The sequence below is a fragment of the Cupressus sempervirens genome, chromosome 5 (assembly GCF_028749045.1).
Source record: "Cupressus sempervirens isolate cs-2001-9-10 chromosome 5, ASM2874904v1, whole genome shotgun sequence".
Taxonomy (NCBI): domain Eukaryota; kingdom Viridiplantae; phylum Streptophyta; class Pinopsida; order Cupressales; family Cupressaceae; genus Cupressus; species Cupressus sempervirens.
This window is the reverse complement of record NC_143122.1, coordinates 619,816,956-619,841,951: the sequence shown is the minus strand read 5'-3', so window position 1 is coordinate 619,841,951 and position 24,996 is coordinate 619,816,956. Positions and strand designations below refer to the sequence as shown.

The 24,996-nt window shown below is 37.3% G+C and overlaps 1 pseudogene; it reads left to right on the top strand.

The window, feature by feature from the left end:
• Nucleotides 1–18,249: 18,249 nt before the first annotated feature.
• The window catches only part of LOC149557421 (inorganic pyrophosphatase TTM1-like), a 117,801-nt pseudogene continuing 111,054 nt past the window's right edge, over nucleotides 18,250–24,996 (top strand).

Below are 24,996 nucleotides of genomic sequence, written 5' to 3'. Positions count from 1 at the left end.
TTGAGGAAGGAATAGCCCTTCTTGTGAGAAGAGAAAAAGATGGTAGGAAAATATTTAAATGTTGGACTTGTGATGAATTTGGTCATTATGCATCTAAATGTCCTGAAAGAGAGAAAAAGTATAAAGGAAAGTTTGAGCCTAGAGGAGAGAGAGATAGAAATTGTTTGTATGAAAATGAAGATGAAGAATTTGATGAGAAAGGTCAAAGTGAAAGTGACAATGAATTGGGATTTATGGATATCAAGGAAGATGATCTTGATAGAGAAATTAGAGAAGAAAGAGCTCTAAATTCCCAAGTGGAAATTTTTTTTGATTGAATAATTGATAGTGGTTGTTCACATGACATGACTAGTGATATAAGTAAGTTTGTTAAGTTCAAGAATTATGATGGAGGTATTGTTAGAGTTGGTAACAATGCAACCTATCATGTAACAAGAATTAGATCCATTACTCTTGATGGTAAAACTAACACTAATGATGTTTATTTTGTTGATGGATTGAAGCATAACTTGTTGAGTGTTGGATAATTGGTAAGCTAATTAGAAATGTCACTCAATCTAGAGGTAATGTATTTTAGGTAAATCCTACTAAAATGACATGTTTGGTAGCTATTACCTATTTTTGCCTCCCACCAAAAATTTGAATTTGAATGCTGGCCCACCCAATGGTCTTTAACCATCTTTAATATTATTTAAATGCCTTGGAAATATGAGAGAGAAACAAATAAAGATTTTATGGTATTTCCTATTTTCCTAAATTTGTTTCCCCTAGCCCGCAACTTTTTGTGCCGTAAGATCTTGCATAGATCTACGGTGGGCACTTTCCCACTTTCTCAAAACAAGTGATCTTTACATAATGTGAGAAAGTGTCATCGCAATGTGTGGCAAGTGGGTCCATGTTCTTCTTGTGGGCTACAAGTTGGGAAGCTAATGGGTGAGCTGGCAATTTGATTGGTAGGTGCTTTCCTGCATTTTGTGTTTTGTTAGACTTCTTGACAATGCAAACAAGCACTAGATTGCCACGTGTCCTCGTAGGCCCAAAGGAATAAAACTTACAGTTAGGCATCGAAGCTGCCACATGTTCTCAGTTTTTACCTTCCACCGTATGATGCAAATAGATCTACGGTGGGCACTTTACCACATTATGAAGATGCAAGGATGTTAAGGAATGTGGGCAAGAACCTCGCTACCATGTGTCTTTGTGAGCTTAGGTTAATTTCATAAGCTGTAGGGTGATGCTAGGTTGTGTTGAGGTGTATGCTAAGTAGTTTGTGGGCCCAAAATTATTAAGGGTAGGCGTAGTATAATGAAGATCTTTCATGATCATTGATCTTATGGAGATCAATGATTAGTGCTTTCTCACATTATGAAGATGCAAGGTAATTAAATAATGTGGGAAAGCACCTAAAGGAAACATGTCCTTATGGGCTCGGCAAAGGCATTAACAGTTAAGGTTGACGGTTATGTGACATTGCGGTTAAGTTGGGAAGGTGGCTCAGTTAATTGAGAGGATGTGGTCAACTGCGTGGAGACTTTATGGGGTGGAAAAATGAAATGAAATTATTGGTCCGTGTGGCCCATTTTGGTTGCAAGATTTAGTTGACTTTTGACTTTGCTGACTGATGAGTCAAAAACAAAGGAAATCAAGTTTTCTTGGAGGATTTGATCCTCATGATCAATTCCAACTACTCTTGAATGAACGTTGAACCCAGTAAACAATAGAAGAACTCTCCACCACCCCATTTTATCCATCTACTTGGTTAGAATGGTTAATGGCATTGTTTCTATTAGGGCCATGTTTCAAAAAAAATTAGATTTCATTGTATCTGAATCTATGCCCAGACTAGATTTTCTCCAGATCTCTAAAGAGACTTAGTGGGAGTGGTTGTGGAGTAACTTTAGTTAGAGAACATCTCATTTATGCCTAAGCTATAAAGGCAATTTTTGTAGATTTTTTTGAGGTCGACCCTTCTCTATTTTCTTTGATATTGCTTTGCAATTTCATTGTAAATCCCCTTTGCCTCTAAATTGTATGATAATCTTATCTCCTTCAGCCATCGATGTGAAGTGCAAGAACTATTTGCCTCTCATTGGTGTATTGTAGATATCTGCAATCTTGCATGACTGTATCTCTTTTGGCCTATGAATGGCATATAAGTGAATCCTCTCTTTCCTTGTGTCATTCATTTGGGTTTTTCTGATCTCCATGTAATTCTTAGATTAAAGCAAGTCTGGATGTGTATATCTTTTGGTGTCATGATGGTTCAATAGTGCATGTATGGGAAGAGATTGGTTTGAACACTCTATTTTTGGTGCATCAACCCCCTTAGGTTAGAATAGGTAGATTTGCTTCTATGCATTCCTTCTCCCTTTTTCTCTCCAAGAGTAGTTAGGTGCACCCTAATAGTAAAAGAAGTTGGCCTTCTCTAGAGACTCAACCTCACAGTTCAAGTCCCACAGCTTGGAGGTTGTTTCCATGTTTCACAAGGTTGTCCTTAGGTAAAAAATTTGGACAAGAGTGCAAACTTTTGTGACAAAAACTTTTGGCACGCTCAGTGGGACTGTATTTAGAAAATTTTAAGTCTACTAGTGTCAAAAGGAAGATTTCAAGATTAATACCAAGGAGATAGTACTAGCTTCAGTGTTCAAGCCTTTAAGGGATTTATTCTTCAAGTACTTGATGACTCTGAGCTTCAAATACATCTAGTTCTAGACCAAAGTTGCAGTAATTCATGCCCAAAGCTGAAACAAGGGCATCTTCTAGGGATAAATTTTAGTACCAAGAGCTTTTATTTTCAAATCCTAGAAGAAGGAAGACTAGAGTATCTTTATCACCAGTTAGGAGTGCAATAGTAACAAATGCACCTACAAGATCTATCTCTACTCCTCCTACTATTAGATCTCAGCCTAGATTGCCATCATCACCTATCAATAGATCACTTAACTATATGGCACAGGCTATAGCTCATGCTTTTGCCACCTTTAATGGTGGAAGTCCTCTTTTATTGGCCCAAAGACATGACATACCAATAGCTACACTCAAAAGTATACCAAAATTTACTGGTGAAACTTCTATCTCTCCATTAGAACACATTCAAGAAATTGAAAATATCTACAATATCCATGCTATTATAGAAGATGATGTTGTAGTTAGGCTTCTAGCCTCATCCTTGAAAGGAAAAACACTACAATGGTATAGAGGTTTGGCCAATTGTTCTATAGCAGATTGGGATGGATTAGGAGTAGGACTATGCAAACACTTTGAGGACAAAAGTGACCATTTTTTCACTTTTAGAATAGTTGACTACTATAAAAAGAGCCCCCCATGAATGTATGATTAATTTCAACTATAGATTTTAAAAGATATGGGATCAAATACCTACTTTAGTAAAGCCTACCCCTAGTAATGCCTTCTTGTTTTACCTCAAAGCTTTTAACAGTGACATTGCCACTACAATCCAAACTATGGGAGGAGATACCTTGCCTAATGCTTATGACATAGAAATAAAGTCAGAAAACATCCTAATACAAGGAGGTAAGCTAGCTCCAAGGCCTCCTATGCCTTTCTTCCCTGATGTTCCAAATCACCAACAAGCAATGGCTCCTCTTCCCATAACTTTCACATCACAATCCCTTGCTCTAGTCACTCAAGCTTCCACATCTTCAAATGGAATAGATGAAATCAAGGAGATGATGCAATCTATGATGCTGAACATAGAGAACATAGATAAAAGATTGCAGACCCAAGAGAAGAAGCTAGAGGATAGCTTCTCTGTGATGCAGGAAGTGTTGGTGTTTGAAAATGTTACCTATTTCCAATTACCCTGATGAGAACAAGATGCATCTAGGGGCAGCTAACTCCCATTATCAACACATCCATTCAGACACCAGGCCAACTATAAGGCTATACTCCTTCTGCACTTCAGGCTCTGCAAAACCTAGGCGGGTGGACCTATAGATTCTTTATATGGCACCAGTTGTCAAAGCATACACTGAATCTAATGCAAAGCAGATAGAAACCCTTATTTCTCCTAATAACTTATGAAATAATGTATATCTGCAGTAGCTAGATGCAAAACAATGAAATTCATAAGCTGAGTGAGGGCATTCTGTTTAGAGCTCTTCAACATGAAAGGGAAATTCATTTGATTAAAGATGTTGATTCAACAAAACTTCAAAAATGCAACAGTATAACCAGTGATCCTATAACTGATCAGTGCCTACTCCATTGGGCAATTCCATGAATTCAAAACATACATCTGTGACATCAGGGCGTATCTCATATACCCAGACATCAGATCTATCCAACCACCTTGTGATTCAGACATCAGTGTTCATTTAGGTCTCATTCTCACAAAATATCCTTCTCAAACAACCAGTAACCTTGTTTAAACATATTGAGCATTTACTTGGCCCTTTGGTCCAACAGCAAAATACATCAAACATACAACCTGAAAGGGATGCAAATGGGTCTCAAATCTTTGTTCCAAAACCACATAAGACTTACAGATTGCTGAGATAGGAGACAAGAACCAAAACAAAACTAGTGAAATTGTTGCTCATATGTATTCCTTTCCTTGAAACTATACATTCAGATGCATAAAATTAAAACATGAAACAACCTAATATCTCAGAACTATCTATATTATCTCTACAATGCTGTTCACATGAGAGTTCTGCTGAAGAAAATGGTGTCACAGTCATGGAAACATGTCAAAATACTGGAACCAATGGTCTCACAGTGCAAAAACTGGAATCCCCAATGGTATCACAGCAATGAACTTTTTCTTCCCAAAAACTGGAACCCCTAAAAAGTGAAGAAAGAAAGAAAGATATAGCAAGAAATGAATTCCTGGATCTGATATGCAATTGCCAGGTGTCCACTTGAAATCCAATCCTCTATAACTGAAAAACCTCTTTCTTCCCTCTCTCTATCAACTGGCAGATCAAATCTTCATCATTATACCTCTCAAAGGCATCAAAATATCTGAAAAAGTAATGATGAAAAGATGCAACTGATTCTTGATGCATTCACGGTAAGAAGTGAAAAACTAGTTACAATGTGATTTCAAGAAGCCAAGGAAACAACCTCAAATTGATTTTCTTCACCTTAAGATTGCAACTAACCCCTAAAACCATCCTCTAACCAATCTTAATTATCACTGAAGAACTCAGCCTGTTCTGTCGCAAATGCCTTTGATTTCACAAATTGTCCTATAACTTGAACCAAGAAGCACCTGTGCAAAAACAAACTCTAGATTTGGAAAGTTCAGGTTCTCCTGGTTCCAACGGTATATTGGAGTGCCTAATTCGGTTAAAAATTTCCCCAGATATGGCCGTTTGAAAATTAGGCCTCTGTTTATGTCTCTATGACAATATTTCACAAATATATGAACTTTCAAAAGTTAAAACTATATCAGAAGTTCAAACTTTATTTAAAAAAAAAAAAAAGTCCATGTCAGTTTCTTGGCAAAATAATTTTAAAATGAAAATTTTAAAATCATTTTATTTTTTCTAGCCTCTTTAATTTCGGGTCAACTCCAGGTTTGACCAATGCCACGTGTCACTTTCTGATTGGCTGTTGCCTCTTGCCGGATTCCTGAGTTTTCCGGTGACCTCGCTATGTCGCTAGCCGGATTTTTCAAGATTTTTCGGCAAGCGACATAGCGACCTGCCGGATTTTTGACTTTTCCGGCCGCCTATAAGCTGCTGACGTCATCATTTGGGCATGCATTTTCTTTCAAAATTTACTTCACTCCTTCTAGCTGACTGGGACCCACATGCACCTACCTTGCCTTTTCAAAATGTTTTGTCTTGTTGACACTATATGTTTGGGTGCAAAAGCATATAAAGACTAAAAATACTTCCCACTTGCTCAATGTGGGATAATGTTCTTCAATGGTTCTTGCTCTTTGTGTTTGCTGTGATTGCTAAATGCATGAGTTTTCTTATTCCAAACATGAAACTCCATCTTGCTGGTCATTTTTGCTATGAATCTACAGACTTTTCATTGTAATGGTCATTTCTTATGCACATGGTCATTTAAAATGCTGCTACTCCCTTCAAAAACGTGGCTGCACCTTTAGAGAAGCCATGGGCTTGAAAAATGGGGGTTCTTTGCTTCCTTTTTTATGCACATATGGTCTTTTATTGATTGCTTGCTGCAAAAACGTGAATCACATGCTACCTTGAGCTTTGTTTCACCAACAAATTTGTTCATTTCTCTAAAAAACGTGGATGCTTCTTCCTCTGTGGATGTTTGCTGCTGTCCTCTTTGTTTTCTCTAGACATGGAGCACATCTTCTATGTTGAAAACTACCTCTCAGCTGCAACTTTCAAATTGAGACTACAATGTGGGAGAGAGCAACCTTTATGCAATCTTTTCCTTAATTCAATGTGCAAACTCACAACAAAAAGCTTCATTGTGCTCGTGGATTTTAATTGATGTGGAAATTTCTTGATTAATACTATCTTTTGAAATTGCCAACAAATCAGCATCATATTGTGATCCTCTAAACCTCTTTAATGGAACACTTTCCAAATTCTCTCTTTCTTGAATCTTCACATGCTCCTTGTATTTTGCTTTTAAGAAACCATTTCCACCATTTACTTTGTCATAAGATTGAATCATATGCATAATGATCATCAATTCATTATTTTAAACTCACTTTTAATCAATTATACAAATTGTGAATTAGTGTCTGGAGGCCTGCCGGTTGTAATTAAAACTTGATCCAATCAAGTTACCAAGCCACGAAAATCGGCATGAGTGTTCAATCCTGCATACTGTATCACACTGCAAATTTTCAACCCATGATGGATTCCCAATCAAGAGATTTTAATTGCGGAACATCCATACTTCAATTACTCTGCAGGCAAACAATGTTAAAAAATATAAACTGGGCTCGGGTTCGGCATTATAAACTGGGTTATTGATCACTTGGGGTTTTGAAAACTAGGATATAAGTTCTTTGCCATGAAGAGAATATAATTCCATGTTTTGGGCTCATGAAGAATCACAGGGCACATTTGGATAATTTCCGAAAACAAGCACTTGGAAATTTTAACTGGCAAATGTGTCAAAAAGTGATTTTTGGCAAATGTACGGACATAAGAAAGTATGCAAATGGATTCATCATGACTTAAGAACTGGCATACTTCAAGGATTTCTAGGACACAACACAATGGTACAATCCATTTAGGCTAGCCAATCACACGATCAAAGTTATAACATGCCGAACAGGGGTACGGATCAATCTGGATACCGTAGCCGTAACAAAACAATGCAAACTGGGTTTTTGATCATGTTAGCAAACTGATCAAATGGATTCGACATGATCTCAAAATTGGAACATATGAAGTGTCTTACCCCTAGAACACAATGCAAAAAGGATTTTTTCATTTGGGTCAATTGGGTCAAAGATATGATTGGTCGAACAGGGCTTCCCAGAATTGTGATCAACTAGTTAAATGCACAAAACAGTAAATGACCAACTTTGCGGGGTGCAAAACCTAGTCAAACGGATTCGAAAAGACTTGAAAATTGAAACATAGGTTCTTTGTTATACACACTAAACATCCCCAAAGTGACTAGTCATGACACAGTCCTGGGTAAAAGATATTCAGATGCAAACTAGGCCTCTGATCGCTATTTGACACTTGGTAGAATTGCAAATTTTGACACTAGCTCAAAATGGGACTTCACAGAATGATTCGGGATGGCAAAATAACATTGTGGATCATATGCATATGTCAAATGAAAGGTGTTAAGCCACTCAAACACCATCTAGGCCTCAAGCTACCAACTGACCACATGCATAAAAGGCACTTTAGGACATGATTTTCCAAAATTTTCAAAATGTGACTAAAAATGAAGCATGCAATTTTTAGTCCCAACAGGAAGTGAGCAACAAGGTGATGATTTTAGAGAGACAACAAACTCAAGGTAGTAAAGCTCATCAATTGCAATATCAAACTTTAAACAGTGGTAGGCCTCCAAATCATAATCATGGGAACAATTCTTTTGATCAAAATAGGTAGAATAGCCATGCTTCAACCTCAAATGTAAACCAAAGTAGGGCCATAGTTCCTCAAAACAACATGGCCCAAGATCAAGATTTTTGTCCCTCTTATAACTACTCCTATGCCCATTGCATGTGTCAGAAGGCTGAATCTAATTTGGCTTTGACCATCCAAAATCTTGCACCAGGAAAATCATACAAGGAGGACCAATTTAAAGATGCCTCGTATATGCATGGACAAAGTGATTGCTCCTTTATGAATCATCAAGTGGAGGAACATTGTAATGTAAACCAGGATTCTATTGCTCACAACACTAGGAGTAAAAGAAGAGATATTGAAGATGCTACCCCTCATCCTCTCAATCATGCCTCAACTTCAAATGCAATACCTCATGAACAAGCAGTAAATGATCAATCAAATACCTTTGAGTAGCAAAGGAAAAATAATGGCATAAAGGATGTAAGTGATCCTCAAGTTGTTCCATCTCAATCTCCTACAAATGAAGCTCCAAGGCTTCTACCAAACTACCTACTACACCATTCAATGTGGTAGAACAAATGGAGAAGACAAATGTGAATATTTCCATGTGGGATGCTATTGCTACTATACCCATGTAAAAGAGGTTACTGCAACAAGCATTGGAAAGTATTGAACCAAAGGGTCAACCACCCAGCATGGAAAGTGCCACAAGCCTAGTACAGCCACCAAAGGAGGTAGAAACAAGTAAAAAGGTTAGACCCCCTCCATTTTATGTTTCTCTAATTATAGGGGATAAACTAGTCCACAATTGCATGATTGATTCAGGGGCTAGTAGTTTAGTGATGCCTAGGTGTGTTGCTGATGTTTTGGAAATGAAATATGAGCCCATTGTTAGACATGTATTACAGTTGGATGGTAGTACTATCAAGACTATAGGGATCCTTAGGAATGTGGAAATGGCCCTACATGCATGCCATGGTTGTGCTATAACTCAAGATATATCCATTGCTGAAGTCAAGCCACATTTTCCCATCTGTCTGTCAAGAGACTTCACTGCCCAAATAGGTGGTTACATATCTTTTGATTGGTCATATATGTCTTTTAGAACAAGATATGGGACCAAAGCTTCAATTAGAGCAGAGCCTCTACCCCTCCATCATACTGAACCCTACACCCCTAATCTCATCAACATGAATTGCACTATCCTAGAAATGGATGAGAATGACATAATGAATGTGCCTACTTCTTCCCTAGTAGAGATACCTAATATTCTCTTAGACGAATGGGCTAATGCATATCAATTTGATCCTATGTCAGAAACCCTTGAGATAGGCCTCAGTACATATTGTATATTAGAGAAGGATGCTCTAGTTCCCAATCTTGTGGAGACTAAAGAAGATGTGAGTGAGATATGGAGCATGTACTTTGATGGATCAAGGAATAAGAATGGATCAGGGGCTAGTGTGATGTTGATTTCTCCTGCACAAGTAAGGTACTACTTCTCCTTTAGGCTCCAATTTAGTTGCACTAATAATGTGGTTGAGTATGAATCCTTTATTCAGGGTCTCCTACTTGCTCAAAAAAGAGGAATTAAAGCCTTAAGTTTATATGGAGATAGTGAGTTGGTGGTTAATCAAGTGAGAAATCAAAATATCACAAATAACAATTTTCTCAAGTCTTATAAACATAGGGTATGTGATTTTCTTGAGGGTTTCGATGCATTTAATATTCAAAGCATCCCTAGAAAAGAAAATAGATATGCTGATAGACTTGCAACAATAGGTGCATCTCATGATGTGCCAGGGAATCTTGAGGAGTAGAAGAAGCAACAAATCAAAGTGGTAGTAAGGCTCACCATCCTTGACAACAACATCCATTGGCCAGTGTTTAAATTTGATGAACAAATTGTAAGCTTCTTGCATAATGAAGCAAAATTTTTAGATAGAAACCAATCGAGACTACAGGATCAGTATGGTGATCAAATCATTAATCTCAGTTCCAACAAATTTCCTAAGGGTCTCATTACCTTAGAGAGTGTTTTCAATCCTGGTGACCAAGCAAGAGGTAGAGTCATGAACCTAGCTACTGACAAAGATGATCACACCCCAGCCATAGTTGCTAATGAAAAATCCTTAAACATGGGGAGGGTAAGTTCTAAGATTGAGAAAGAAAGTTTTATTCATTTATGTCAAGAATTTAAAGATGTATTTTCCTGGACATATGATGATTTGAAGGGTTTTGAGCCAAGGTTGTTTCAGCATACCATAGATTTAATTGATAATGTCAAACTAATAAGACAAAAATAGAGGCCAGTGAATCCCAAAATTGAACCCTTAATGAGAAAAGAGCTATCCAAATTGATTGAGGCCAATATAATTTTCACCATCAAGCACTCATTATGGGTAGCAAACCTTGTCCCTGTCAAGAAGAAGAATGGAGAAATTAGATTGTGTGTGGAATTTAGGGACCTTAACCAAGATTCCCTTAAAGATCACCATCCTCTCCCTTCCATGGAGAAGATTTTGTCCAAGGTCAGTGGTTCAAAGAGGTTTTAATTTCTTGATAGATTTTTTGGCTACAATCAAGTGCTAGTCAAAGAGTCTGATAGGCATAAGACTACATTTAGCACCAAATGGGGTACCTATGCTTATTGTAAGATGCCATTTGGACTAACCAATGAAGGTGCTACATTTTAGAAGGCAATGTAGATGGTCTTCAAAGACATGGTTGAAAAGTTTGTATTAGTTTACCTTGATGATACCATAGTGTATTCAAAGAAAGTAGAAGATCATTTTGATCATTTGAGACTGGTGTTCTCAAGGTGTAAAGAGTTTGGGGTATCCCTTAACCCAAGCAAGTGTGTCTTTACTACCAATCAAGGAAAATTATTAGAACACATTCTATTTGAGGATGGTTTAACCATTGATCCAAAAAGAAAAAATGCAATACTCGCTCTCCCTCTTCCTAAACATAAGAAAGTGTTGCAAAGTTTCCTTGGTAGGATAAATTTTGTGAGAAGATTTATCCCTAATCTTGCTACCATGGTAAAACTGCTTATGACTATGCTCAAGAAAAGTATGGTCTTTGCATGGACCAAGGAAGGGAAGGAAAGTTTTGAAGAGATCAAGGTAGCCATAGCCTTAGCCCTACTCTCATTAATCCAAATTTTGAAAAGGATTTCATCCTTTATGCCCTAGGTGGTGAGTCAAGCATTTTTGCTGTCTTGACTCAAGCAAATGATAAAGATGAAGAGTATCCCATAGCCTTGTTTAGTGGAGGGCTTAAAGAGTATGAAAACAAATATAGCTATGTAGAGAAGCTAGACCTTGCAATCATTAGAGCTTTAAAGAAATTTAGACACCTCTTATCTCATCATAAAATTCATTTGTTAGTACCCCATCTGAGTGTGAAGGATTTCCTTTTGAGCAAAGATATTAGTGAGAAGAGAGCTAGTTGGATTACTAAAGTAATGGAATATGATGTTGACATCCAGATCACCAAGCTGGTAAGAGGGAGGGGGTTGTGTAAATAGATAATATCATATCAAGAATCAGATGAGGAAATCACCATGATACTAATAGAATAGGAAGAGAAAAGAAACGATGACCCAAGGAATTGGATGGATGATATGAGGAATTTCTTATTAGGCAACAGATATCCTTAAGGATTAGATAGAATTAAAAGGAGATAGTATAGATTAGAGTCAATTACTTATGTCATAGTTTATGGTATCCTTTTCAAGAAATATTTTAATGGATCCCTATTAAGATGCATTAAGATAGACCAAACTGAAAGAATGATCAAAGAGCTTCATGGTGGTCTTGATGGTGGTCACTTCTTAGTAAGGACAACTACAATGAAGATCATGAGGGTTGGTTAATACTAGCCATCCCTGTTCTATGATTGTCATAGGTATATAAGGAGGTGTCAAAAATGTGCCTTCTTCTCTGGTAAGAAAAAGCTTGCAACTCTTCCTCTTCATCCCATTCAGGTGGACCAACCTTTTGCTCAATGACAATTGGATTTCATAGGCCCTATCAATCCTTCTTCTAGTTCTAGTCACAAGTGGATTTTAGCTGCTATAGATTACTTCACTAGATAGATAGAGGTAGTTGCATTGAAGGATGCCATAGAATCTTCAGTTGTTGAGTTTCTTGATGGAATTGTGACTAGGTTTGGTGCCCCTTCAACCATTATTTCAAATAATGCAAAATCTTTTTTAGGAGCTCAGATTTGTGCATGGGCAGTTGATCATAATATCTACTTGAGCACATCCTCAAACTACTATCCTCAAGGCAATGGTTTGGTTGAGTCATCCAACAAAAACCTGATTAGGATTTTGAAAAGAACTATAGAGGATAACCAGAGGTGTTGGCATCAAAAGTTGAGGACTGCACTATGGGCTGAAAGAATAAAACCTAAGAGGTCAATAAGAAATTCACCATTTATGTTGGTATATGGAAGAGAAGCAAGGCTTTCAATTTCATTAGAATTCCCATCCCTAGAACTAGCTCATCAGTTGGAGCTAATTGAAGATGATGCCATGATAGTGAGAATGGCAGAGCTGATGGAGTTGGAAAAGAAAAGAAGTCAGGCCATGCAGACCCTAGAAACACATCAGCAGTAGGTGAAAGGGAGTTTTGACAAGAAGGCTAGGGTTAGAATCTTCAGAGAAGGTGATTTGGTTTTGAAATGGGATGCAAATAGGGCAAAGCTAGGGAGACACTCAAAATTTGATGCACTATGGAGTGGTCCCTATGTGATTGTCAGTTGCAAGTAGGCTAATGCTTTTCAATTAAGTAAGCCTGGTGGTTAAACTTTCCCTATCCTAGTCAATGGGATTTATCTCAAATGATGTTTCTGATAGGGGTTGAGGTTTCATGTACATAGGTAGCTTAGTTTTCTTCCTGTTGGTTTCTAGCTTTCCAAGAAGTGCACAAGCACATGTGTTTTGCTGAGTTTGCAAAGGAGCAGAGATAGAGCTTTCAATGTTTTACTACTATAGAGGTAGAGTTAGGGTTTTACAATACATTGATCCATATTTTTTATGACTCTATGGCCCAATGGATGCATAAGGTCACTAGTCATATGCATAGCTAGCTTGCATCCCCTATGAGTCGCTAGAATGTTACCTATTTTTGCCTCCCACCAAAAATTTCAATTTGAATGTCGGCCCACACAATGGTCTTTAACTATCTTTAATATTATTTAAATGCCTTGGAAATAGGAGAGATGAAAAAATAAAGATTTCATGGTATTTCCTATTTTCTTAAATTTGTTTCCCCTGGCCCACAACTTTTTGCATTGTCAGATCTTGCATAGATCTACGGTGGGCACTTTCCCACTTTCTCAAAACAAGTGATCTTTACATAATGTAGGGAAGTGTTGTCACGATGTGTGGTAAGTGGGTCCATGTTCTTCTTATGGGATCCAAGTTGGGAAGCTACTGGGTGAGCTGGCAATTTGATTGGCGGGCACTTTCCCGCATTCTGTGTTTTGTCACTAACAATGCGAACAAGTGCTAGATCGCTACGTGTCCTCACAAACTCAAAGGAATAAAATTTATAGTTAGGAATCAAAGGCACCACATGTTCTTAGTTTGTACCTTCCACTGTCTGATGCAAACAGATCTATGGTGGGCACTTCCCCGCATTATGAAGATACAAGGATGTTAAGGAATGCAGGCAAGCAACTCATTGCCGCATGTCATTGTGAGGTCAGATTGGTTTCATAAGCCACAGGGTGATGCAAGGTGGGGCCAGATCATGCTGAGGTGTATGCTGAGAAGTTCGTGGGCTCATAAGTATTAAGGGTAGGTGTAGTATAACAAGATCTTTCATGATCATTGATCTTACAGAGATCAATGATTAGTGCTTTCCCACATTATGAAGATGCAAGGTAATTAAACAATGCGAGAAAGCACCTGAAGGACACATGTCCTTATGGGTCTGGCTAAGGCATTAACAGTTAGGGTTGATGGTTATGTGACATCATGGTTAAGTTGGGAAGGTGACTCAGTTAATTGAGAGGATGTGGTCAACTGCGTGGAGAATTTATGGGGTGGCAAAATGAAATGAAATTATTGGCCTATGAGGCCCATTTTGGTTGCAGGATTTAGTTGACTTTTGACTTTGCTGACTGATGAGCTAGAAATGAAGGAAATTGAGTTTTCTTGCATGATTTGATCCTCATGATCAATTCCAAGTACTCTCCAATGAATGATGAACCTAGTAAATAGTAGGAGAACACTCCACCACTCTAGTTTATCCATTTACTTGGTCAGAATGGTTAATGGTGTTGTTTCTATCAGGGCCCTGTTTGACCAAAATATCAGATTTCATTGTATCTAAATCTATGCCTAGATTGAATTTTCTCTAGATCTCTAAGGAGACTTAATGGTAGTTGTTGTGGAGTAACTTCAGTTAGAGAACATCCTAGTTATGCCTAAGCTATAAAGGCAATTTTTGTAGATTTTTTTGAGGTCGTCCCTTCTTTGTTTTCTCTGATATTGCTTTGCAATTTCATTGTAGATCCCCTTTGCCTCTGAATTGTATGACATTCTTATCTCCTTTAGCCATTGATGTGAAGTGCAAAAACTATTTGCCTCTCATTGGTGTATTTTACATATCTGCAATCTTGCATGACTGTATCTCTTTTGGCCTATGAATGGTATATAAGTGAATCCTCTCTTTCCTTGTGCCATTCATTTGGATTTTTTTGATCTACATGTGATTGTTAGATTAAAGCAAGTCTGGAAGCGTATATCTTTTGGTGTCATGATGGTTCAATAGTGCATGTATGGGAAAAGATTTGTTTGAACACTCTATTTTTGGTGCATCACTCCCCTTAGGTTAGAATAGGTAGATTTGCTTCTATGCATTCCTTCTCCTTTCTCCTCTCCAAGAGTAGTTAGGTGCACCCTCATAGTAAAGGAAGCCGGCTCTAGAGACTCAACCTCATAGTTCAAGTCCCACAACTTGGAGGTTGTTTCCATGTTTCACAAGGTTGTCCTTAGGTAAAAACTTTGGACAAGGGTGCAAACCTTTGTGACAATAGTAGCTAAGGTGGATAACAACTGGTTATGGAATAGAAGATTATGTCACATAAACTTTGATAATATTGTGAAGGTTAGTATCACTTTTTCAATTAGAGATTTGACTATGATTACAAAGCCTACCAGTGTTGTGTGTAAAGAATGTATTTTGGCTAAACAGAAGGAAGTATCATTTCCTAAGAAGTTCAATACCATAGAAAAGATGGAGATCATTCACACAGATTTGAGTGGCCACTCTAGAACAAGAGGATTCTATGGTAAAAGGTATTTTATGATTTTTGTTGATGATTTCACTAGAATGATGTGGGTAGCATTTCTTAAAGAGAAATACGAAGCTTTTGAGAAGTTTAAGATATTTAAGAATAGAGTTGAGAATGAATTTGGTGTCAAGATAAAGTGTCTGAGATCAAATAGAGGAGGAGAATTCACCTCTATAGAGTTTAACATATTTTGTGAAGAGAATGGAATCAAAAGGAAACTATTTTCATCTAGCACACTTGAGAAAAATGGGATTGCTAAAAGAAAGAATACGTTGGTAGTAGAAGAAGCAAGAATGGTACTATTTGAGAATGATGTTTTGAAGACATTTTGGAGAGAAGTAATCAATACAACAATATACATTCTAAATAGAGTACATATCATAAAAGGTATGAACAAGACACCCTATGAACTATGGTTTTGTAATTCACCATTAGTTAAGTATTTCAAAATATTTGGAAGAAAATGTTGCATTAAGAGAGATGATGACATTGGTAAGTTTGATCCAAGAAGTGATGAAGGTATGTTTCTTGGTTATTCATTGAAAAGAAAGACATACAAATGTTTTAACTATATAACTAAGACAATAGTTGAATGCAAAAATGTAAGGATTCATGAAAAGTTTGGAACCAAGGAAAATAAGGTAGAATATAAGTTAGATGAAGAAAAAGACAATTCTAGAATTGTTAGACAGAATGCTAAAGTTTTCTTTGATACTAACAATGATTTGTAAAATGATGTGCTAATTGTTGAGCAAAGAGGAGAGCACAGATCTAAACTTAGAGAAGAGATAAGAGTTGATATGTCAAATCCTACATCTAACAAGAATTTGACAAAGAATCACACTCCTAAGAAGATAATTAGAGGTAAAGACAAAGGTGTGATGATAAGGAACATGGTAAATGGGGAGATATGTTTGATTTATCAAGTTGAGCTTGTTGGTGTTTTAAAACTACTAAGCAACATAATGCTTAATACCAAAATGACATCACTCATACAATCTAAGGAATAGCCAATTCCTATTAATACCTATATGTGCAAACCATTTGGACCCAGCATCAACAAGACCAAGGGTGGTTTTCTGCTCTTTAGGCTTTGCAAAACTAGGGTGGGTATACCTAGGGATGATTCAAGACTAGGAAACACTGTAAGAGAATTATTTTAGTTTCATTATGATTCTCATTTCATATCCTCTAATACATGCATAATTCTTGACAATTTGATAAACACATCCCATATAATAGATCCAGCCAAAAAAATTCTTCTATAGATCTGAACGAGCTCAGTAATAGTGGCTAAGTGAAGCTAAAACATTCCATGCAAACAAGTACATGCCAACTTTAAAAATCTTTAGGAAATAAAAGTAAAATTGATTATAATTTTGCATTTGAAAACCATTTATGACACATTTCTCTTCTAGCTAAATCAATTTGACCAGTGCTTAGTCCATTGGGCTTTAGAGTCTACTACAAAATCCTTAGATCTAATTTGTTGCCTTACAACAAATATTATCAGCAATTCTTATCAGAATTCATCATTCAAAAATCCTTTTCACTACTATAGAAACCTTATCAAATTCATCAAAGCTTTTACTTAATCCATTGAACTAATAGCAGTGATGAACAGCTATACAACCTAACTGGATTGCATTCAATTGCACAAGCCTTTACTCATACAATATCAAGATAACTAAGTAATCAAAAGGAGACAAATTTTAGAAAGAATTGATATGGGGATAGCTCATAATTTGCATTCATTTTCTTTGAAAATTGTATACATTTATAGTAAAATCATAATGACCTTAGGAAGAAACAAAGAGATCATTCTATTATTCATGTATTCTCAAGAACTAATAGAGAAAATACATCATAAACTTTCTCCAAACATTGGACCAAAAAAAATAGACTAAGTATATCACCTAGAAACAATAGAATTTAGACCCTTTCTCTATCCCTAGAATCTCACTTATATAGTGAGAGATGCAACAAGCTTTAGGCTAAGAGAAATTGATAGGTTTCCTTCAAAAAGTTTTACATACATCCATCACAACAAGACAAAACTACAAATAATAGAAAGACTGGTACATCGAACATTCCTTTGTGGGCCCACTTCTGTTATTCCCTTTGGAAAGACAAAATATTATGGTCGGATTCCTTTAGCACTCTGGTTCCTCAGGATAGGTGGCCATCAAATGTTATAGTGATGAGTCATCTCCTCCTACTTGAGGATCCTCTTTGTCTTTATCATCAGTGGCAAAGGTGGCTTCTACTTTTGCACCCTCTTCTTTATCATCATCTTCCACCTCATCATCTCCTTCTATCTCCTCTGTAGACATAAGCTTTTCCTTCCATTTATTATAGGTAGTGTCCTCTGACCAGTCAAAATTTAGAACTTCTCTTTGTATAGTTACTAAAGAATTTGCAGTTGCCTCTATATCAACAAAATCTTTTCTGATGGAGTTATAGAATATCTGTACTTTTACCAACTCCTCATTTGTCACTGCTCATAACAAATGTCCAATTTCATTTAGAACTTTATTTATTTGTTCACAAAAACTTATCTAACTCCATTTTCCATTCCTTCTTTTCCTTCACTTTATCAACATTTTTTAATGCACAAGGGAATAAATCAAACTTTTCTGCAATATGTTGTGGTATTCACAACACACGCCCCATTCCTCACTAGGAATGGGGACCCCCTACTTTTTTTGACTCCCAGACTCATAGTTTGGGATTTGAAAGAAGAAATCTCGGTTAAATAAGTTAGAGTAGAAAAGTCAAAAATTAAAAAAAATAAAAATAAAATAATAATAATAATAATCTCACGCGCGCATGCATATCAAGGCGCGCGCTTTGCAAAGACAAGAAAGGAAGGGAGGTTATAAAACCCCCCTTCCCCCTTTTTTCACTTCATTTTTAAGAGTGCTAAGAGGAAGGTATGAAACCTTCCCCCCTCCATCCCCATGAAATCTCACGCTTGCCTGCACGCATAGGAGAAGAAGTGTGCGACGCGCTGCTACTACGCCCTTCTCAGTGCACGCACGATGCTATCGCCGTGCCCCTCTGGGCCATGCAGTGTGACCACTGCAGTGCACCTTCTGGGGTGTGTGCAATTTCCGCTCTACGTACCCTTTTGGACATGAGGCGGTGTGGCCGCTACGCGCAGCCACCGCTCCGCGCGCCCTTTTTGAACACACAGCAGTGTGGCCATTGCGCATGCCTTCTAGGTTGTGCATGCTGTGCCGCTGTGGCACCCTTCTAGATGTGCATGTGTGACCTCCTTCGTGCCCTTCTTGGTGCATATGCGGCACCGCCGTCGCACTCCTCTCGGATGCGCGCACATGGCCACCGCCGCAAACCCCATTTTATTATTATTTTTATTTATTATTTTATTATTTTTTAATTTTTAATTTTTTTATATATATGAACAAAAATGAAAAAAAAAAGGAAAAAAAAAAGAAAAGAAAAAAAATACAACAAATAAAATAAGTTCTAGAATATCATTTTTCATTTTTTAAAAAATGTTTTATATGTATTCGATAATTAATTATTTTTTCTTTTCTTTGTGACATGCAGGTAATATAATCAAATGGCATCCACATCCAGATCAACAACAAAGCCAGTTGTGTACAAGTTCCAAGGCATAACCCCAAAGTCACGATTGCACAATGAACACTCTGAGATCAAAGACATAAAACTTGGACACACGGACTTGGGAGAGTTTTTGAGGGTTTGTAACAACCCAACTGAGACATCTTCTTTGAGATCCACCTTAATCTGATCTAGATTGGTAAATGCAACATCACATCCTTGGATTGTTCAATCAGCTGAATTGATTATGACCTTATCTTGACATTTTGTTCCTGAGGAAAGGGTGGTAAAGAGTGTCACTAGGGAAGTGGTCTTAGATCTATGACCTGATAATATCAAGAGGGTTTTTCACCTACCTAGAGCTGATCAATTTATCAAGCTTTCATATGAAGCAGCTAAGAGGTGGCATAAGGATCATCACCAGGAGGCCATCAACATCATATATTCCTCATACTTCATTGAGAAGCCATCTTAGGGAAGACAATCAGTAAAGTAGATATGGCTCAAGGATACATGAAGGATGACATTGGATATTCAATCATTCTCCTAAGTAGAGTTATGGGATTGCTTGCAGTGGGTCATCTCGCTCCACTCATGGTTAACTTTATTGAAAGCATTAGACATGCAAAGATGCCACTGGATTGGGCCACCACACTTAGTGAGAATGTGTGTGATTAGTTGTGGACAATAAAGGACAAGAAGAATTTCTATATGACTTCTTATGTGGTATATCTACTTGTAGCAACAACCACCGACTATCCTAGATTGTACAAGAAGGGCAGTATGTAGGATTCTAATGCATGGCGGTATATAGTTTATCCTCATCTAGTTAAGAAGAAGCTCTCGCCTCAAAGCAAAGAGTATAGGATTGTCAATGATGCCTTCATCTTTGCCATCATTCGATTCATTGAAGGGGATTATGGGAAAAGATTGTGTGATGAGGCTAAGGTACAGATCACAACTCTTGGTGCATATTTCATCTAGTTTTGAACATTCACATACATTCAGGTTGGTGTGCATTTATCCATCCAAAGAATCTCCCAAGGTACCCAAGTGACAAGTTGGTTCTAATGAAAATTTCTTAGCAGATTGAGTAAGCTTATGAAAGGATCAAGAAACAATGAAGGCCTTGTTGGGATTGGCCTTTTGTAATAGGAGCATACTAGGTAAAGAGAAAGCATGATATCTTCACTTTCGAGTGGGAATGGGAGAACTATGCTCTTGAAGAATATAACTCTCCCTGGCCATTCTTCGACAATGTTGGTAAAGTGGAAAATTTGGTACGAAAAGATTTCTACCATGAGCATTCCATTGAAGATCATTGGATGAATGCCACAAATGATTATGATGTTCGTATCAAGGACTATTGTAGAATGACTTTGTATTTAATAGAGAAGGCTCTCCATTTGACCATCTTGAATGAGATAAGGCTACAAGATTCATAGGAGCTACTGGATCCCTTATTCAATACAGATAAAGTTGGTGAGAGGCCCATTCTGAATACAGAAGTTGGTAGGGAGGAAGGAGATGATATTAATCATCAAGCAAGACATGTCATCAGAATGAAAAAGAGTTGGATCAAGAAACCCTTTCCACTTGATCTGATTCCAGACATAGTGATATTCCATGCACATGCTCACCTAGAAAGGGTAAAGGGGAGGAAGGTCTCAGTTCCTATTTTTGCGCTCCAGTCTCCTATCAAGGAAAAAATAGTCTACCAGCTTGATCATCCAATGGGATACTACCATCCATTAGAGAAGAAGAAAGAAAAGAGGAAGAGAGCCTCTCCTCAGAGGATCCAAATAGAGCATGTTGAAGAACAAGCCCCTTTGTAGCAACATCAATCTACTCCCCAAGACCCTCGAGACCTTGGAATTTATGATATCTAAGTTGATTTTCCATTACCTCCTATTTTGTCAAGCCAACAAGAAGAAGGAGAGATTCCAGAGACATCCATTCATCCAATTCATGAAGAACCCACTTCTCCTATGGTTCCACAAAAGAAAAGGAGGGTCAAGGTTAGAATGAACAAAAGGCAAAGAGTTCATAAAAGATTAGTGCCTAATCCATCTATTCCTGAAACCATTCCCGAGGAAGAATCAGATGAGGATGAAACAGAGTCAGATGGGGAGGAAGAGCAAGTGCCTCTACAAGGGAGACCCCAACTTGCCAAAGCTATAGAATTGGAAAGAAAGAAGAATGTCACAAATACCCTACCACCCACCCAAGCTAAAATGGTAGAGCTCTCTTCTTTGGAAGATGAAGTACAATGATGGGTGAATGAGAAAAGGGAGCTAGGTGATGATATTCTCTCCATTCCAAATTTTGATTTCATGCTAGTGGGTATAGAATTGGTTGGAGATAAGATTAGAGATACTCGTACAGGTGAATTTCAACAGCAAGATTAGACACAGATGCCACCTGAGACACAAGCTCCTTATCCAACTCCTTCATCTTCACCCTAGGTTGTGATGGTAGATAAGGTTTCAGTGACACCTCCACCTCTGAGTTTAGAGGAACATGTTTAGAAGGAATCATCATTACAGGGAGAACCAGAACCAAGGACTACTAGTGAACCATCAAAAGAGGCATATGTAATGAAATGTATGCAATAGCCTTCCTAGGAAGTTGAGGATCAAACTACAGGATCTACAAAAATTGAGACTATAGAAGAAGAACCCTCACAACAGGAGACTCCAAGCAAGAGCGATAGAGGGAAGGAGGTAGTTGAACACATCCCTTCATCATCTAGAGCCAAGGTTACAGAAAGCCATATCCCGAGATGGTTCCAGAAAGAAATAATGAGAAGTGTTAAGCATCAATTCCTTGCTTTAGAGGATGATATTTGTGACATTGCAAAGATTTTGAACAAGCCCAATTCTCCATTACAGGATGCAACACCATTTGCATTCATTACCACTACTCGAAATTAGGACTTATTTGCACAAGTGGCTCATCCTCCGAAAGGCATAGATGAAGAAGCTCTCAGCCTTCAAGACTATGAAGTGAAGGATATCATGTTAAGGAAGCCTACATGGGATACTTCTTGAAAAATGATGACTATGGGAGTCAAAGAGGTTCTTAACCATATGGAACGTGATGAGATTGAAATTAGAGCACTTCAAAGGCAAGTTGAGATCTTGAAAGGATATCTAGCTGAAGTTATTGGTCCTCTTGATTCTGGATGCTCTAAGGAGACTTTGACTACCATTCTTAAAGAAGGGGAAGGTTTACAGCTTAGTCCATTCTTGAGAGCTTGTCAAGATTGGTGAGACAACCTTGAGGATAGGGGTGTCATAATAATTACAGGAAGTTTGAAATTATTACATGCTACACAAGACAATGTTGATAAGATCATGGCAATTTTGAGATAGGACTTTAGTATTATGGATGAGGTATGGGTTTGGAGCAAGGATTTGCAAATTCTACAAGCCATAAAAGGATAAAGGTATCACATTTTGATTGATGTATATACTAGAGAAGAGCTAGACATGATAGATTATTAGATAGAAAAGATTGTAGAGGGAAATAAAGTGATGGAAACATTGCATGATGAGATACATAGGCTCAAGGACCAAGCTCGAGAGCAAATTTTGGAATCAGAAAAGTTATATAGTGATGCATGCTTGGATATTTTTGAAGATGAAGAATGAGAGAAGCTTTTACCAGTTGAGGTGGTTGTGAAAAAATTTAGAAATACTTTAGAGGAGGCATCCAGTGATGAAGACATTAGACAAGCCTTCAAGAGAGAAGAAGCATTGTTAGAGTTGGATACCAAACTCAGAGATTTTGTAGAAACTCAAATTGAGGTGGACAACTATAGACAAAAGGTCAAAGATAAGTATGAGGCTTTGGATCTTCTTGATGTTGCTAAGATTACTAAGATTATAGAGAAATTCAAGGGCAAACATCCAAGCATATATTTAGGATAAAGATGAGCAAAACCCAAATGCCAAAATTCCAATTTTGACACTTAGTAAAATTTTGAGATTTTGACCCAGTCGAGGTCCATAAGTCCATAGCTTCGCAGCTCTGCATGTCCAAAGGTCCATAGCTCCGTAGGTTCATAGGTCCATAGCTTCACCATTCAGAGGTGTACTGACAGTTGACTGCCAGTTCCAAAAATAGCACTTTTCATGCATTGGAAATGCATTTTGATGGCAAGTTAACTCCGACACAGATCAAGTGAAGGGCTAGCTTCAATTTTTGGTCTCTCCATGCACTTCTACTTTGACTGATGGCTTTCTCCTACTTTCTCTCTCATGCTTTCATTGTTTTTGACATGTAAAGGGCTCATGCATCCAATTAATGAATAAAATATGGATGGAGTCCCTCTAAGCACCAGTTAGATTACCAGTTTGTATATATTTAGTTTATTTTAATGTTTTAAAAGCATTTTATTGCATCAAGATATCTCTAACTCTCAACACAAATTGAGGAGACGATTTCTTATAAATATCGCATTGTAAAAGGTAAAAAGGGCCGTCATTATTATGCAATAAAATTATGCTTTTGGTGCTAGCATTCAGAGTGTAGTTATTCTTGCTTGAATGTGTCATTGTTTTGTGGATTTTATTCATGAGATTGTGATTGAGCCAAAGGTTTATTGCGTTGTTTTTGGTTGTGCGATCTTTTAATTCTGGTGTTTGCTATAGATATATGAATTCCGTTGACATAACAAGCTTGAGAAGAAATCACCCGATTGTGTCTACATAGATTTTTGTCTCACATGAGCACACTTTCTGTGGCCTTGCAATTTGATGAAGAGTGAAACATCATTCGATTTGTTAAATATTCTCACCGACGATTGCACCAGTGGATTCTAGGAAGCCCTGCTCCTGTTTTCATTAGTTTCCTACCAATTTCTTCAAAGGTTTAACTCGCAGCATGTTGTGTTCTGATAGCTTATTTCCATTTAGGAATTTCAATTTCAAGTTATTTGCTTTCAATTTCATTATTTGATTTGCTAACCCCCCTATTAGAATAGGACCTCATAGTAGCTGCATTGTTAGAGTTTCATTCATTGAAAAACAGAAAATACAAAAAACATTGTTCTTTTTGGTGTGATATTTTGAGACAACAAATAGATTTTAGTTGATTCCAAGATAAAAGAGTTTTTGGAACCAACAAAGGCCTCCTCATGAACATTCACATTTATCTTCTACTAAGTGGATTTTGGTACATTGCAAGACAAGCACTGAACCTTGGAGTGGATCCTTAAAAAGATTTGCTTTTCAAGAGAGGAATTACACTATGAATTCCTATCATTGACCTCGTGCAAAATGAACACCCAGCACAATATACTTGGAAAAAAAAATAGTTAGTCTTTTTTGAAAAGAATTTTTCTTATCATCAAATCCTTGCAATTTATTCAATAAGTCAAAGATTTTTTCTATTTGATGACAGGGCAGTTGGATAACAGATATACACATAGTAGTGATATCTTCATTTCTTTCTGTCCACTTCTACACAATGGGTTTGAATACAACTTCATCTCTCTTCAATTCATCCCTAATGGATGCAATCTTTGCCAATAAATCAGAACATAATGACCACTCAATTCCATCTACTAAATACATTATACGCAGCCTTATTTTTATCTCAAACTAATTATTTAGTTCTACATGCAATGCATACAACTTATACTTTTCTTCTTCAAAATCTTTTGCAATGTAGAACTGTGGCCTTTTAGGGGTATCTGGTACCTCAATAATTGGAGTGGATTTGAAAGGTTCAATAGGTAGCCTAGGAGGGTATACAATCTTGGGTCTACTAGATTCTTCTACTTTTCTTTTCCCAAGTATCTTCTCCATTTGAGATACTTTTCTTTCCAATGACTGTATCTGCATACCCCTTTCCTCATATGCTTTCAAAACTTCCTCAAACCTAGCATTGAGTTGGGAAAATCTATCTTCTTCCTAGCCAGATACAACACCACCAAATTTTAACATCTTTGAGGCCATTCCTATTATTTGCTTACTGCCTACCTCACTAGCCTTGAAAATTGTCAATGCACCAGTATGCTCTGCAGTGGAAATTTCTTGCATTCTGGTCTTGTCTCTTTTTTTAGTTGACCAAATAACAAGGGCTTGGT